We start from the raw sequence: 18,605 nt of genomic DNA, 5'->3' as shown, positions 1-18,605 counted from the left end.
CAATGAAATGGACTTAACTAGAGAAATTCTGGGGGCAGAGCTCTCCACCTCAGGTCCCATTGATAGAGGCTAAGAGAGAGACTGAGAGCCAGCCCAGGCCTGGCCAGGGGCGGTCAAGGCAGGAGCTGTCGTTACCCTATTATTATAATTCCCTGCTAGTGTCCCTGAGCTCTCAGTAAAATCTAATCAACAATTATGTTTGCTTCTCTGACCTGCCGTGTGGAGTTAGACAGGAGGGCGTGGCATATGCTTGAGATGAAGCAGGTGAGGAAAGAGCAGTGGCATCGCCCAAGGCCAGGGTGGGGACAACAGCAGCGCCAGCCCTGGTAGCCTGGAACCTGTGCCTGGAGATGCAGCTGTTTCTCACAGGTCACCAGTAGCAACCAAAAGGCAAGAGCAAATAAATGAGAGCATTCTATTCTTTCTCATATATAGAGGAGGCAACTTGGAAATTCTAGTTTCTGGGAATAAAGTCGCTAGGAGTCCGTGCCGCCATAATTTGAGTTATAATATTCTGACTTAAATTTATTGATTTAAACCCATGGTTCTCAGTGGGGGGTGATTTTGTCCACCAGGGGACATTTGGCCACGTCTAGACACGTGTTGGGATGGGCGAGTACTATTGGCATCTAGTGGGTAGAGACCAGAGATGCTGCTAGACATCCTATAATGCACGGGCCAGCCCCTCGACGAAGAATGATCCAGTCCCAGTGTCAGTAGTGCTGACTTAAATAGTGCCTGACTTAAGAGAAATAGAATAAAGAAAGCATTTGGGTTAAAGTCATTTTATTATTTACTTTTTAAAAGTTGAAATATAGTTGATACAATATTATATTAGTTTCAGGTATACCAGGTAGTGATTCAATATTTTTATAGATCATACTCCATTTAAGGTTATTATAAATTAATGGTTATATTTCCCTGTGCTGTACAATATATCCTTGTTGCTTATTTATTTTACACATAGTAGTTTGTGTCTCTCAGTCCCCTAGCCCTCTCTTGTCCCTCCCCCCTCCCCTCTCCCCACTGGGAACCACTAGTCTGTTCTCCATATCTGTGAATCTGTTTCTGTTTTGTTATATTCATTTGTTTGGCTTTTACTTTCCACGTATAAGTGATGACATAGAGTATTTGTCTTTGTCTGACTTATTTCACTCCTGTTGATCTGTTCAGTATTATGACTGGTTAAGGCTCCCCCTACAGCCCCTCATCCCCGGCGGGAGAGTCCGCTTTCTCAGGGAATTCGGCTTCCTGATGGCCGAGCTGAATATAGAACCTGCCAAGCGGAGATTCAACCTTGTTTACATTCTTGCTGGCAGCTCATGAAGAAGCGGCTGTGTACTCCAGCCATTATCTGAACCAAAAATAACACAAGAAAATGATTAATTTCATCTAAAAATAGGCGCTAGCTCCGTCAGCCATGATAATCAGACTCTGTACTGCAGCGCTGGGGTGGAACCTGAGAACCAAAGTGAGGCACTAATCCGAGCCCATAGCCATCATCTGCTTTTTCTTTTCTTTTTTTCTCTTTCTTCTCCTGTCTTTTCCTACCTGGCGCCTATTTTTCTCCTTCTCCTCTTCCCCCACATTTCTTCCTTGTCCTGCATGATTCTTTCCCCCTCTTTCCTCCTTATCCGCCTTCTTTAAACACCCTCCACCCCCTTTTCATGGCCACTAGTGTCACCACAACCTCAGTCGACAACGGATCCATTCAATTGTTTAGAGCACAGTGTCTGACAGCAGGACCTGTGTCTGTCCACTTGTGGCACATGATATAATGGTAAGTGGTGTATGGATGAGTGTCCGTTGTGAAGAATCCATTGTTTCAATGTTTTAATTTTTTTTTTAAGAAAGAATATTAGTACACTTAGCCCATTATTTCATGGATGTTAGTGTTTAAGATGGGACCAAAGTTAGGTATTTAAGCTAAAAAAGAGTATCTCAATTGAAAGAGAAAGTTAAACATATATATGTATAACCAAATCACTTTGCTGTATACCTGAAAGTAACACAATATTGTAAATCAACTATACTTTTTTTTAAAAAAAAGGAAAAAACAAGAGAAAGTTAAGTAAGTTAAGTAAATACTGCCTAATATTAGGATGAACTCTATGAAGCTGTTAATTGGCCATTTTTGACTTACAAAAATGTCAATTTCATATGATTTCACCTAATAGAATAAAACCCACGTTCTTCAGTGTATGCAAAGTCCCTTACTGTCTGGCTCCAGTTTATCTTTCAATTTTGAGTTTCCAATTTTGCCCTAGATGAGCCTTCTGCTTTAATTAGGTCAGCAAATATTTACCAAGGACCAACTGCAAACTGGGCACTGGGCTAGGTCTTAGCAGTGCAAGGATGATGTGAAATCAACAGTTCCCGTCCTGAAGGAGCTTACCATCAATAAGAGGAGACAGATACATGGTTTTAGGAAAAACATAAGTATTAATATGTGGCTTTCAACTGGTATTGCCCACTTAGAGACATTGGGAAAAATGTGTGGAGATTTTTGGTTGTCACGATGACTGGGGAGTATATTTAGGATATTTAGGGAGTGGGGGTCAGACATGCGAGTTTTCCTACAATGCATGAGGTAGTCCTACTGGATTGCTCAACGACGAACAGACTCATCCCAAACGTCAATAGCAACCCCACGAGAGACACTGATGGGAACTACAGGGTCCACAAAGGAACAAGGAGAAGGGGCATCTCGCCAAATCTGGGAGTTCAGAGAAGTGTTCTCGGAGGAATTGGAGGCATCGCGCTGAGTCTGGAAGGAGGAAGATCTGGTTTGTGAATCCAAGTGCGAAAGGCCTTCCAGGCAGAGGGAAAATGCAAATTACTTCGGGAGATTTGAGTCCGCTTAGCTCCTGTTTGTTCCTCACCTGGCTTCTACTGTGTCCCGCATTCGGACATATCCATTCTCTAGGAGATTTTATCTCTGTCTTCAGAAACTGTTCCCATCCTTCAGTAAGTAGCTCCTATCCTGTTTTCTTATAAAGTCCCCTTATTGATTCAATTGAGGGCAATTTCTTTCTAGGCCTTTTTGACCCTGCCAATGCTTCTTGCCTTTGCCCCTTTCTTCCCTCCCCTTCTTGGTTGTGAATTTTTCGAAAGGAAGAGATGTTTTATGCTCTTTTTTTGAACTTGGCAAGCAACAATTAATAAATGATATTAAATTTGTCTTGTAATATATCGGCAAACGCATTCTGTTTCTTTCTTAAAGATAAAAACATTTTTATCAAATTCGTTCCTCAGAATGGCCCAGTGAAACCGTTTTGCAGGTACTTTAATCCTATTGTGTAGGTCAATAATTCTCAACTGGGGACAATTTTGCCCCCCCCCCCCGGGAACATTTGAAAATGTCTGGAGACATCTGTGATCATCATGATTGGGGAAGGGGTGCTACTGGCCTCTAGTGTGTAGCAGCCAGGAATGCTCCTAAATACGTTACAATGCACAGGACAGCTTCCCACAGAAAGACTTATTTGGTCTGAAGTATCAGTAGTGCTGAGGTTGAGGGACTCTGGTGTTGATTAAGAAATGCGACTAACTTCCCGAAGGCTGTGCCACAGATTGGTGACAGATCTACCAGACTTTAGGACATGAGCACCGTGAAGGAGTGGAAGACGAATAAACGAGGAGCCCGGTGACCAAGCTCACAGTTTGACCGACTTACTAGAAGGTCCCTGACTCACATCTCATAGTCCCGCTTTGTCTTCCATTGCCTCCTTCTTGCCTCAGTTGTATCTCTAGTCACCATGCTGTTTTGGTTTTTTTTTAATTTTTTTAACATCTTTATTGGAGTCTAATTGCTTTACAATGGTGTGTTAGTTTACACACACACACAATGGAATATTACTCAGCCATAAAAAGAAATGAAATTGAGTTATTTGTAGTGAGGTGGATGGACCTGGAGTCTGTCATACAGAGTGAAGTCAGAAAGAGAAAAACAAAGACCATATGCTAACACATATATATGGAAACCATGCATGCTGTTTTTATTTTGTCTGTGACATTGGACATATTCTTTAACCTTTGAACCCTCAGAATCTTTATTCATAAACCTAATAAAATCTCCATCATGGAATCGGTAAGAGATTAAATGTGATAGTGTGCATGGAAGTGTGCAAGTGATATTTATTATGTACCTACTGTGTGCTGGGTACAATTCTAAGCACTTTGTAGGTATTAAGTCATTTACTCCTCCCAATAACCCTGTAGAGTAGGAACCATTATTAGTTCCATTTTATAGATAAGGTAACTGAGACTCAGGGAGGGTAAGTAACTTATTGTAGCATCACAGCGCATCCAGTGGTGTAGCTGGGATTGGAACCCCGGATCCACGTGCTGAGTCACTATATACACCACACACTTCGTATCTGTGTCCGGGCACCGTATTCTCCTGCCTCTTCCCACTGGCCACTTCTGCCCTCTGCTATTAAATGCTTGCATGCTGCTATGCGGGGGAGGGTGCCTGGCTCACAGCCCACGTTTCTGTTCTGCCCACCGTAAGCCTAAAGCGGGTGTCCAATTGCCAGGTTATGTCTACTTGTTCCCTACATCAGTAAGACCCAAGCTGTAACCAGTTCTAACAACCTAAAAGGTCACCAAGGAAAAGTCACCGGCTCAGATCCACTCAGCTCGCCACAGCGGGTTTTAGAGTATATTAAGCTTCTAGCTAGGACTACCATAACAAAGTTCCACAAACTGGGTGGCTTACAACAACAGACATTTTGTCTCACAGTTCTGGAGGCTAGAAGTCTAAAATCAAGGCATGATCAGGGCCATGCTCCCACTGAAACCTGTAAGGGAATCCGTCCTCAACTCTTCCTGGCTTCTGGTGATTCCCAGCTTTGGCACCCCTTGGCTGGCAGCTGTATCACTCCGGCTCTGCCTCTGTCATCACATGGCATTCTGTGTGTGTGTGGCGGGGGGGCTTGCTTCTTTTTGTAAGGACACCATTCACATTGGATTAGGGCCCAGCCTATTCTGGTATGGCCTCACCTCATCTTGACAAATTACATTTGCAATGACCCCATTTCCAAGTAAGGTCACCTTCTGAGATATTAGGGCTTAAGACTTCAACATATCCTTTGCTCTCAGTGGGGGACACAATTCAAACCCATAACATAGGACAAACTTCTTTCTGTCTCTGTCATCCCAGAGGATGGCTCTGCTCATGACTTGGCCACCTGTGAGCTTCCCTCTGCCTCCCTCAGTCTCTCTGAGGCAGGTAGTATGTTTGTAGCTTCTTAATCTTCAAGGAAATGAGGTATCGCGTGTCCTTGTCAGAATACCTGCCATTTCGTATGTTAGTTGATCCAAATAAATGAGCTCTTGAAGAAATACCATCTGGCCCTGCTGAGTTACTTTCTCAAGTGGCCCCCGTCACTGCCTCCCATCAGGGGCATGCGTCTCTACTGATGCCATGGTTACCAGAGCTCGTGGGTAGAGCCCAGCCTGTTGCCCACTCAGATCCAGTTCTGTGCATCGTAGGCTTGAGAGGTACCCCCAGGAGGCTATGATCCAACCTTCCTCAAATAAAATGTTGCTCAGTGTCTCTAAAAGTGATGTTACAAAGATCAGTCCTCACTCCTCCTTTCCCTTGTCTTCTTTTATAAAAATGTGGGTTTAATAGTAAAACAAAGAGTTTATTACAATAACTTTCATGGAAATTAAAACAGAAAAATGTTCACCCCAGGTCTACCAGAGAAGAACTGTTAGAAACTTCATTTCCCAATTTTAGTTAAAGGCATGCATATTTTTATATTAACTACAACATGTATAAAATGTTCTGTTCTATTTTTTCTACTTTAATATTTATTTTTAAATGGAAAATTTTACATGGCAACATGGTCATTCTAATGACTGCAAGATATATCCATTGGGTTAGTTTACCCAATGGATATATCATTTAATTTAATTAATCAAAACATTTTATCAGGCATATAAAGTTTGGGGTTTTTTTATTATTAAATAGCAAACTGTAAATATGCTGCAATGAATTTCCTTGTACAGGGTTTTGTGGGTTTTTTTTCCTTTTTTTAATTTGAATCTGTGCCTTGGTTCAAGTTGCCAGGGAAATTCCTTGGTCAAAGGCATGACTATTTTGACTCGATTTATTTTACTGATTTGATCTCTGAAATTATTTTTTCAACATAGTTGTGTTCCTTTTCCCCTATAATCCTACAAGCACTGGGCTTTATAATTTTCTCCAGAATTATTTTAGGGGGTCAAAATTGATACCTTAATATAGTCTTAATTTGCATACCTTTGGTTAGCAGTGAGAACAAACACCTTTAAAATGCATCTTACTGTCTCTTACTCCTGATGCATGTAAGAGACATTGGTTGATGCTTCTGTCCAGGTGACCTCTAGCGATGAATCCTTTCTAGCAATCCACACCTGCACCAAAGAGAACAACCATCATCTCCTCCTCTTTCTGCCCTTCTAGCAAGCTGTTTGGGACCTCAAGTAGCTGTGAGGCAGTGGAGTTGTCTATGTACTTTAGCTCTGCTCCTTCTGTAACCCAGAATTTCACGGCCCAAAGGGACAGGAAAAGTGCAATGCTTATCATCTAGCATATGCTACCTTTGGGAGCGGTAAGGTATTCACTCAAGTTCCTTCTGCTGCACTGACTATATATAGGATGCCGTTAGAAAAGCAGATAGGAGTTTGGGTGAATCGGGAAACTGACACCATAGTATTAAGTCACAAACCAAAATACACTAGCATCGAAAAGCAAACCTGTGGTCTCAGTTAACTGTATTCTAAATACAAACCTATAGCAAAGTTTTGCTGGGAAGGAGAACGGGGACAGAGAAGAGAAGGAAGACGTGAAGGAAGAATGAAGGCATACATCGGACTCTTGGATATACAAGGGTCAGCAGACATTTCTGCAAAGGGCCAGATTGTAAACATTTTAGGCTTTTGGCCACAGTCTGTCACAGCTACTCAGCTCTGCCATTGTAGCAACAAAGCTGCCGCAGACAATTCTTAAAAGAGGGTGTGGCTCGTTCTAACCTTATTTATGGACACCGAGATTTGTATTTCATCTGATTTTCTTTTGTGGCAATATATTATTTTTCCTTTGATTTTTTGACTTTCACCATATGCAAATGGAAAAACCACTCTTGGCTCACACATCATACAAACACAGGCAGTGGATTGGACTGGGCCCATGGGGTGGAGAGGCTGATCTCTGGGCTGTAGTACCAGAGAAGAGAGCATGGTGTTGTGAAGTAGTTTTCAAACTTCTTTTAGCAGGAGACCTATTTAAAAATCCTACGTATAGGGCTTCCCTGGTGGCGCAGTGGTTGAGAGTCCACCTGCCGATGCAGGGGACGCGGGTTCGTGCCCGGGTCCGGGAAGATCCCACGTGCCGCGGAGTGGCTGGGCCCGTGAGCCATGGCCGCTGAGCCTGCGCGTCCGGAGCCTGTGCTCCGCAACGGGAGAGGCCACAGCAGTGAGAGGCCCACGTACCACACACACACAAAAAATCCTACGTATGTAGTAAATGAAAGCATCCCTGCTCTGGTAAAGAAAAGGAGGGCCTGGAGGCTGCTTCTCTTCCTTCCTCTTTCTCTGCTCCCTCCCACACCTAAGGCAACCTCTGGATCACCTATGGTTACAGAAATTAGGCTGATTTAGAAATCCTGAGACCAGATTTTAGTCATTCTTCTCCTACTCTGAGTACGTGCAAGTGATTAATCCACTTAGTGGAAGGAGGACGGGTTTCTGAGCTCACTGGTTTCAGTTCCCTTTTTCTTAAAAATCAAGTCAGAGTTGAAGAGGGAACAGTGGAAGGATCTCTGCGGTCTATTCCAGCTTCAGTTGATTCTAGGTTGTATACTCTCCAATACTGCAAAGGTCCTCATTGAATTTGATGAATATAGATTGTGGACTTAGCTTCACTCAATTAATTGTTTTCGTTTTTTTTTTCCTCAAACTCTTGCTCCTAGGTTGATTAGACAGAATTGGAAATCATACAGGAGGAAACGGTGGGTGTGGTCATGAGGATGTATTGATCGTGAATTATCTAAATTTTTTTCCTGTTCCACTAATTGAAAAACATGGAGTGCTCTTCAATGGAAAGACCAGTTCTTTGAAATTTGGAACAATGCATTTTCTTCATTGCCAAAAAGACCCTGAGCACAGTAGGTATTTTAAAAACTGTTTCTGATGCTGTTAGTAATGATGGCGACCCTTCTGACTACTTGTCTGTGGCCTCTCCCGTTGCGGAGCACAGGCTCTGGACGCGCAGGCTCAGCAGCCATGGCTTACAGGCCCAGCCGCTCCGCGGCATGTGGGATCTTCCCAGACCGGGGCACGAACCCGTGTCCCCTGCATCAGCAGGCGGATTCTCAACCACTGCGCCACCAGGGAAGCCGCTTACTTTCTTCTTTTCAAATACGCCAAGCTCATTTCTGCCTCAGGGCTTTTGCTTTTCCTCTGTCTGGAAAAGCAGACCCCTATGTCTTTACAACGGCGACTGTTTATCTTCATCTAGGTCTCAGTTTTCACAGCAGCTCCTCGGAAAGGTCCTCCCTAGACATCCTGCTTAAACAGGATTACCTCCTTTCCCTATCACTGTCCTGTGTGGCAGCCAGCATTCAATGAACCTAACCTCTGGGTGACACACCCACGTTGTAGTCCCATCTCGCGCTGAGCTAGCGTTTGTCTGTGTGACTGATTGCGTATGTCAAAATTGATGGTATATCACTTCTAGGGTTAGGTTATAAAAGACCATGGCTTCCATCTTGGGTATGTGCTATCTCTTTGGGATCATTTGCTCTGGGGAAAGCCAGCTGTCATGTTTTGAGGACATTAATGCATCCTATGGAGTGGTCTATGTGGAGAGGAACTGACAGCGACCAGTGAGGAAGTAAGACCTACCACCAACCATGTGCGTGAGCTTAGAACAGGTTCCTCCCCCAGCTGAGTTTTCCGATGAGGCTGCAGCCCCAGCTGACTGATTGACTCTAATTTCACGACAGAGTCTGTGAGCCAGAACCATTTAACCAAGCTGTTCCCAGATCCCTGACCTGCAGAAACTATGAGCTAACATTTGTTGTCTTAAGCTAAGTTTTGGGGTAATTTGTTACACAACAATAGCTAACTAACACATTGTGATTTACTTTCTTTGTAATGCTTTTCATTATCTTATACTGCCTGATTAACTGAGTGGAGGAGACGGAATTACAAACAAGTAATTTATAACATGCTCTAAGTTCGATGAAAGACTTATGGTTGAGGTAAGCGTAGGCGAGTAGTTCTCAAAGTGTGATCCCTGGCCCAGCAGCATCAGTATCACTGGGAATGTAATAGAATGAAAATTCTTGGGTCCCACATAAGACCTACTAAACCAGTAACTCTGGGCATGGGGACCAGAAAATTGCCTTTTTACAAGTCTTCCGGGTTATTCTGAAACACACTAACATTTGAGAGCTACTGGGGTAGCATTATGGGAGCATGAAGGAGGGCAGCTATGCTGGCCTCAGACCCAGGATAAAAAGCAAGGACACCAGGAAGACATCCTGGAAGAGGAGGCACTTGAAACAGTATGCAGAGATGATTTAAGCCCTCAAGATGTGTGCAATAGCAATAGGAATCAAATCATAAAAGTAAAGAGCAGAGGATTTTTTTTTTGGAAAAGTTTATAAAAGTGACTCTATTCCTCGGTACACTGGGAAGTGTTTGTAGCAGAGTTGACAACTGTGCAGGAGTCTTCCAAGAGAAGAAAGTGCAAAGAGAATCCCAGGCAGAGGGACCTATGTGAGAGAAGGCCCGGAGCTAAGGGGCCTGCTGTGATTACATCAAAGGGTCATTAGCTGCAGGTCATGGCAACTGATGAAGCTGAACGTGTAGGTTGGAAACAAATTGCTCCAAACTAGGCAAAGGATCCGGGGTGTGGCCAAAGCGAGATGAACACAGAATTGCCTGAATTTACAGCCCGATGGTGGGATGGCGTGCATCTCTGAAGAGGCAGGGATGCCTCTGTACCAGGAGGCTGTCAAGGTGAAAGGGGGGAAAGGTGGCTGTTCTCTTCCCCTTCAGTGACTGCACTGCCTCGGGCACTGGCTGCCTTGTCTGGGGAGATGACAGCCTCCCCCCAGTCCTCCAGGAGCAGCTGGCAGGTTTGATCGCAAGGGGTGAGTTGTTCTTGGGACCAAGCAATACAAAGACACTCCTTTCACTGCGCCCAGGAGGTAAATCTTGTTTCTCCAAGACTGCCTTTGCCCTTCTGTCTTTCCCAGGTACTCCTTCCCCAAAAGGAAACCCTATCTGCCCCTGCCTCCTAGGCTTTAACCAGCTTAGGAGGAAGTGCTTTCCCATGTAGCTTGCCTTTTAGGATCAGAGGGGCAGAATGGACTGCTCACAGCATGACTTATATGGCATGTCCTTTTGTGAAGAGTCACAGGGACCACGCTGTGCCCAGAACAAAGAGGTGTGAATATTCAACCACTGTCTTTGCAGCCTGGGATGGCTTAAAGCTGGTTTTTTCCAGAGGGATTTGTTCTTCACACGCAGGCCCACGTGACTGCGGTCACTATTCATTTCTGTAGATACTTTGTGTTCCAGGAGCTAAGCCCCACACTTCCTCTAAACACTAACTGAAAGAATAACAGACCAAGTGACAATTAATGAATGGATGAATGAATGAATGTTGTGATAAAAAGAATGTGGACTTCGGATACATAGTTTACATCATAATCTTAAGGGAAATTCAACATAAAAATTACTCACCTGAACACATGCACGTTTCAGAATATTGTACCATTGTGCGATGCAGTTGCTGTTGATGAAGAACAGTATTATTTCCAGATCCTTCCTCATCACTGCCTGGCGAGGGAAGCCAGAGACACTGCGTGGTTCTAATGTCCACATAGCAACTGTGTAAGAGATAAATCCAGCCAGCCAGCCACCTGCCCACCCATCCATCCATCTATCCATCCATCCAACAAACATTAATGTCCACCCTTTCAACAAAAATTACATGTTTTAAGTACTCAGCTTTCTGAGACAAATAAGACAAAACTCCTCGGTCCCCAAAAGCTCTGAGTCTCAAAGGGACAGGCATCTGTGAACTACCCATAACAAAGCATGATAAATTCTTTGCTTGAGGGGTGAGCAAAATGCTGAGAGAGCACGGAGCAAGGGGACAGTGCAGTAAAGCAATGTGATCCTCAGGAGAAGAAAACCTGCATTCACAGGTGCAGATGCAGGCCACGTTCTGGAGCTTCTTCAGATCTGAGCAGTCTGTGGCTTACTTTCATAGGAGAACAATAGCCTTCCTTATCCCACTTGCTTTGTCTTGTCTCTGCAAAGCCCAACAGCCTATGTGAAACAGCCTGAAGGTTGCATTCTTTACCAAAAAAAAAAAAAAGAATAGGCAGCCAGCAAACAAGAAATCTGTGCCTCAGACAGGTCGTCTCTGGGCAAGTCACATAATAAATGTGTTCCAGGGGTGCACCCGGACGGACCTGGACATTTACAATAGAATGTAAGAGGCGTGGGGATCCTTCTTTGCTGGTGTGCCGACTCATGGCATGAATTTGGAGGACAAGAAAGGCTGACTCTCTGATTCCACTATCAACACTATACCTTTTCCTAACATTTTGATATAGTCTCATATCTCCTATCTGCATGTAAGCTGCTAGCAGTCCTTTCTACCTCACTGTGGCTGAGATGACTGGTCAGAGGTGAGTCTGGAAAGAAAAAGGTATTTTTATTCCACTCAGTGAACATTTATGGAGAGCCCTCTATATGATGAAGCTTTGGAGATGTCAAGATGAGTAAAATACTCAATGTGTGTTCTCAGGAATTCTTGGTCTGGTGGGGAAATGGCAGGAAACAGTCACACTGCAGGATGGAAAAGGGCAAGCTAGAGGTGACACGGCATCATTTCATACTGGCTGGTGGGGCTGGCCTACTGAAGAGTGGAGTGACCCAGATGCCTGCAGGTGTTGGCATCTCTCTAGAATTTTGCTGAGGTTGAGCCGAAACTGGGAGCCCGAGCTAATTGCAGTATTTTGTATGATCCTGGTATGTTTCTAGAGGAGTGATTTCAGGACTTTTTCATGCTTTATTCAAAGAAGTGCATCTCTCAAAAATAATATATATAATATATATATTTTATATATATATATTATATATATATAATATAATATATATTATATTATAATATATATTATAGTAATAACAACTGAAGATTAGTTTGTTGGAAATTTCGACTAATGAGGTTAAGATTCAGCAGATGTCAGACATCAACATAGAAGAATTTCAAAAGAAATATCTGAGAATCAGTTTTATTAATTTAAAAAGCCTTTTCTCTCCAGTGGAATTTTAAATGACCAGGAGCAAACTGAGAGAGAGAATTACACTAGGGAGATTCTGGAGAGCTGTTGAAAGGCTGTGAGTCCCTCTCTAAGAAGGGGATTAGGGGTGTCTACCCCTCACTTCAAGCTAAGTGAGAGGGGGCTTCCGTGAGACCATGCAGAAAGCTTGATGTGTGTCCCTAGGAGTTGTGGATGAGTTGTGAGTTGATGACTGACTCCCTCCAGAGAACTCCAGCATGAAAGGGGAGTGACTTCATCTTCCTGTACACAGCTGATGTGTCAGGGGCAAAAGATACATGAGTGTCCTCTGGATCAGATGTGGGCACAGGGGAGAAAGGGCTGGTCTCAAGCTCTTTTGCCACCTGCCCATGGGACAACCTGGTTGTGTGTGTGTGTGTGTGTGTGTGTGTGTGTGTGTGTGCATCATGCGTGGAGGAGGAACAGGTATAGAATTCTATCCATGGGCTTGGATTAATCTGTGTCCCGTGTAACAGGTGGCAGTAGACAGGCTCAGTTACAGCATTAGGTGCATTTTGGAGATGACCTTCTGAAAAGTATGGAGTTCGCAGGGTTTGTCTTTTGGACCCAGCGGGAACAAAGCTATTTTGCAACAGTACCAGCTAAGTAAGGACTTTCTTACCCCCCTCACCTCTCTTTCCTCTTCCACCTTCATCTGAAAGGGAAGCAGGATCAAAAATAACAAGTAGCCAGTAGAGAAGGTGACCAATGAGAGAGTGAGAAGTGAGCCTTTCTGGGACAGGTTACCTGTGGACCACAGACTCTAGATATTGGGGTGAACCGGGTGGAAGGGGAGTCTTATCCTTGACTAGAAGCAAGGCTTTTGATTAATGTATTTGACTGGATATTTTAATTTCTGAATGGAGATTATACATTTGAGACTTATGATAATTATCAGACCACGGGATGACCTGAAATTTCACCCAGTGGCTGAGGAAGGCTTATTATCCCCACTGAGTAGGTTTAAGAGAGCAGTTGGGGACAAAAGCAAGAAAAGTAATTTTATGACTAAACCCTATGTGTTCTGCGTGTTAAGGGTTCTCATTACACATGTGTCCTCATCCATTAAAAGAGGACCCATAAGAGAGGAAGTAAAGTTGCCCTGGGAACACCCACTAGAACGCCCATGTGCAATGAGCAGTGGGTGGGAATCCATCTGGACTAAATTAGCTGCAGTGTGGGTTTGGGCATCGGAGCAGGAAGTGATTTGAGAGCAGCCTCATGAGACAGCTGTCTGGAGGAGGAACTCTTTAGGTTCCCAGTTTCTCTCGACTCCATTAAAAGCCAGAGCAGGTCTTTCTTGCCTGAAGGGATTTCTCTGACAAGAGGAGATTCATAATTCATACCACCAGCTCTCATCAGGCTTGTCACGCATGGTGTTGGACACAAATTCCCTGTCTCTTTCGGAGTCTTTGTGACACAACGTACAGAAACAGGGGGTGCTATCCCTACAGCAGCAGTTCTCAAATTTTAGGGTTCATCAAAATCATCTGGGGATCTTGTTGAAGAGTCCATCTGGGGAAATCTGATGTTTCCCCAAGATCAAATTCTGTTTTAGAAAGCCTCGGGTGAGGGCTTGGAATCTGTATTCATAACAAAGCCCAGGGTTTTCTGAACCAGGTGTCCTGGTGATCATACTTTGAAGAGCACTGTTCTGGAGTTTAGATTCTGAAATAATGACATTGGCCACATCCCACCAGACCTGGCAGAACTTCTGTGTACATAAGGCATTTGTACCGTTTACTCTTCTACTTGTCTTGTTGGTCATTGCCTCCCTTTATCCTCATAATACTTTGTGAGATGGGTCTTAACATTCTTCCCATTGTGCAGATGAGGAAAATGAGGCACCATAAGGTTAAGAACTTCTTAAGTCTCTTTCAAAAGGCTTCTTTTGAGTCCTACCCCTTGGTGTCTCAGAGGATGGAGTGGCCCTGACAGTCATTCCAGGAAGAGAAGTGGGGCTGGGGACAAGCTTCATTCAAGGCCATGCACACTCCACAGTCGGGAAGTTAACTACCCCAAAGAAAGTAAAAAGTGGCTCCATCCAGCGGAAAGCCTAGTATCACATCTCAGCACATCTGGAATCAGATGAGAAGTGGGGATTATGGCAATGATTTGTAGGCTCCGCAAATATTGAAATGCCTTCTCAAGGGAGAGGAAATCAGGTTCAATAATAGTGTGCATTATTATTATTATAGCTAACTTTTATATAGAGCAGTGGCCTGCAAAGTTTTCTTAAAGGGCCAGATCATAAATATTTTAGGCTTTGTGGACCATATGGTCTCTGTTCCAGCCACTCACCACTGCCATCATAATGTGAAAACAGCCATAGTTAATACATAAAGAAATGGATGTGGCTGTGTTCCAATAAAACTTTATTTACAAAAGCAGTTTGCCATAGTTTACTGTCCATGTTTCAGAGCATTACAGTTTACAGCACACTTTCCAATCTCTTACCCAGTTGGATCTAGAGGAATAGGATTCCTAGGGAAGTGTTCAATAAATGACTCACTTGAGGTCACCAGCAACCCGACGACACACTTGCAAATCACGTGCAAATGTGATGCTTCCAGGGCTAGTCCTCCTTCAACTGCAATCCCAGCTACCACCAGAGACAGGGTATTGCAAAGAATTTGAAAATGGTTTCCTGCATATGGTAGCCATCATGACAGATACCAGATGGCTTTACTGTAACGAATCTTTAATAATCCAGAAAGCCTAATTTTCCTTCTTTGCTAGAAATTTAGAATTTACTATAGTAAGCAGTTATACTACTGTGAGTACTTTTAAGGCAGGGCCTGGAATCCTATTTTCTCACGTGTGTGTCTTCAGAACCTGAAACAGAGATCTCAAACTGGAAATCCTACAGGGCCCAGCTAGTTCACAGTAATGAATGACATAATGGAATGGTAGGGATGGGGCAAACTTGGGATCACATGGCCCATTTCCAAGAGGCAGCAGCTACCCAAGTCGGTGCAAACGCTGACCTTCAGAAATGCTGGCCCAGTGCTGCCGAGTACTGATTTTTCCACGAGATGCTAGAAATCTAGATTTGAATGCACAATATTCTGATTTTAAATATTGGCAATTTGCTTCTGATTGTAACAAAAGGACGGTGCAGATTAACTAAGCAGGACACCCAGACAGAGGCTGAGGGTCATATTCTACTTGGAAATCACCAGTTTCTGACCTCTGATCTTATACGTAGTAGGTGCTCCACAAATGACCAGATGAATCGCATTTCCGTTTTATATGTGGCCGTATGGAGTTCAGTGATTGTCTATAATGTGGTTCAATGCTGCTGTGTTAAGTAAAATCTAGCTCCTAGGAGCTCCAGCAATCCCTCCCCCTCACCTCTCTTTTTCATTAGAAAGCTATTGACAAATGTTTTCTCAATCAATTACCGTAATCAGTCAGCTGCAACGTTTACAGGTCAGGAGAACACATCAACAACTGCCAGGAGGCCAGACAATCATGATTCCCATTTGTCAAATATGTCGTCTCTCCCTGTCACTACGCAACGCCATCCACAAGCGCGGAACCTCACAAATACTTGGCTGCCGCAAGGCCCATGAAGGGAACAGCCATGAGAAACGACGCCATGATGGACATGGACCCAGCTGCAAATCCCATGGTTTCTCAGCCACTTAAAACAATGCCCCGTAATAGAATAATTAAAACAGGCACTGGGATATTAGAGGAGCAACTGAGCTGTCCTGGACACAGAAGAGTAATATCCAGTATAGGAGGCATTTATCTTTTACAACCCTCCTAAATTCGCTGCTCTCTAAACACCTACCAGGCTGTTGTGAGCTGATTCCCTCCATTTCATGGACCACCGACAGTAAAGGAGAGAACAGGAGAACGGAGGTCTGCTTTTTATCTATTTCAGTCCGTATTCCTCGTTGAGTGACAGAATTTTCAGGGAAACCATATGGTGATTATTAAACATTTATATAATGCCATCTGTATACTCAGGGCCTCATGAATCATAAATGTGACAAGAGCCCTTCTCAGCAAGCTGAGGATTTCTGTAAAAAATAAGCAGAGAAAATAGAAGGGAGGCAAGGGTGCCAATTGTGTAAAAGCAAGAAGTGACTCGGACTCCTGAGAAAATCTGAAAACACCAGCAGCGGATCGGCTTGGGGATTAGCGGGGCCAGGGAAGCTGTGCTGGAAAACTTCTAGTGACAACAACAGTAACAATAATAGCAACTCTTTATTTTGGGGCACTTATTATGGGATGGATAAAAAGTTAAGTGCCTTATAGCCACAGTTTTACTTAATGCTGTCTACCACCATAAAAAGTTGGGATTACCACTTTATTCTATAGCATTTTGAGCATCTCTGAGCTCAGAAAGGTTCTATGACTTTCCCAACCCCAAGACCTGGTAAGTGGTGGAGAAGGAATTTGAGTCTAGGTCTGTGGGATCTTAGTTTCCAGTGTCTTGAGGGCCCTGAAGACTCAGTATGCTTCTTAATTCCCTTTACCACTTGCTGGCTTGGACGCTATATGATTGAAATAGATATGAGGAAAGACTCTTGCTTTGATGTCCTCTCCTCCCTGAAGCTTGTGATATTCATTTTTTTTCCCTTTAATGTCAGGTTATTGTCTAGCAGAATTTCTAGCATGAAAATGTTGGTAATAACAATAATTATAAAAATAATAATGGCAACTACTTTTTACTGAGTACTTACTTTGTGCCTGGAATTGTGGTGAGTCCTTTGCATATGTCACCTTGTCTAATCTTCCTGATAGTTCCATGTAGTAGGGATAATTATCTCCAAATTATACCTGGGAAAATTGGGAGTCACTGAGAATAAATAACTTGCGAAAGGGTTGGAATTTAGTTTGCTGCGCTCTAAACGTCGGGCTGTAATTGGCAGTGAAAGAAGGGGATTTAGGAGTCAAGTAGGCCAATGCCTTCAACATCAAGATCCCAGAGAGGGCAAGAACTTAGCGCAAGGTCACAGGGCAGGAAGAGGTAGAGGTCAAACTAACTATGAGTCAACTGATTCCTCTCCAGGTGCTTTTTATCATTACCGTGCATCATTTTTCTTACCTGCTTCTGTTCTTTTATTTTTTGAGAACACTAAGCAAAGCCCAAAAGCAGTTGTGTCATTTGTACAGATAAACGAAAAGCACAAGGAACCCAGAATAATACTTATGTCAAGACTTTGGAAACCGCCTGATTAAAAATAGTTGATCTAGACATTAAAAAAACCACACCAGGTTACCTCTACAGCTGAGCTGATGCAGGCGCTTCTGACAGTGGTCACTGAGATGGGAAAATGAATGATTGGACAGAAAGGAACAGTAACTATTGATTAAGTGGTAGCAGAGAGACACAGACCTAGATCTGGTTCACTCAGTGCATTTTTGCAAGGAAGAAAGCCATCGGTCCTGGAGATTTCTCCACCCAGTATGAGGATCTCTAATTTATTACATACATACATTAGGCTGGATTTTTAGAGCAATATGATTTTTTATTTATAGGGGAATTTAAATACGGCATTTTTCAAAGTGTAAACTTCAGATCTAGTCTATCAGCTAGAGTCATAAATCATGGCTGTTTCATTTCCAAATCATTTAGGGAGACTGAAAGCTTAAAGTATTTAATTTATCCAAACCACATGGGGTAGTTTATCATTGTGCATGATGTACCATTTTTTTTTTTTAAATTTCGATGCTGACTAGTAAAATTTTGAACAAATCACGCTGAGTTTTGGGGGTGTATGAAGGCAGTGCAAATCTTCTCGATCTCTAAGGAGTAGGTAACATGGGAATCCCGATGAAACATTTGCAGAAATGGAAGTTTATATAATACTATGATATCTCCCTGATGTGACAGGGTAGCTCATATTAGAGTCCGTTCTTCATGGAATAAGTTGAATGTTTTTGTCAGAGGGTAAAATGTAGTGGTTTGATTGAAATGGATGACATGATTGAATAAGATGGATGCAAAATGGGCTAGTCCCTTCTTGGTCAGAAAAGACATACTTTTTCCCTCACTTACAAGCCTTTCCCTGTAAATAAAGTGAATCCTACAGCACCTGCCTTGAAAATTATCTTGCATTAACAAGAAAGCATCTTGGATTCCTTGATGAGTAAGTCTTTTTTAAAATGACTCAGAATCTCACTCAGCCTCAAGTCCAAGACTGGAGTAGTTGGGTTACTTATCTCTTTTTAAGCTTAGGGGATAGGTATTTATTAGGATAACAAAGATTTAATATGCTAACAACACCCAAA

Source organism: Neophocaena asiaeorientalis, unplaced genomic scaffold (assembly GCF_003031525.2).
Source record: "Neophocaena asiaeorientalis asiaeorientalis breed wild unplaced genomic scaffold, Neophocaena_asiaeorientalis_V1.1 scaffold177, whole genome shotgun sequence".
Lineage (NCBI taxonomy): Eukaryota > Metazoa > Chordata > Mammalia > Artiodactyla > Phocoenidae > Neophocaena > Neophocaena asiaeorientalis.
The sequence above is the reverse complement of the archived record's forward strand: the minus strand, read 5'-3'. Positions refer to the sequence as shown.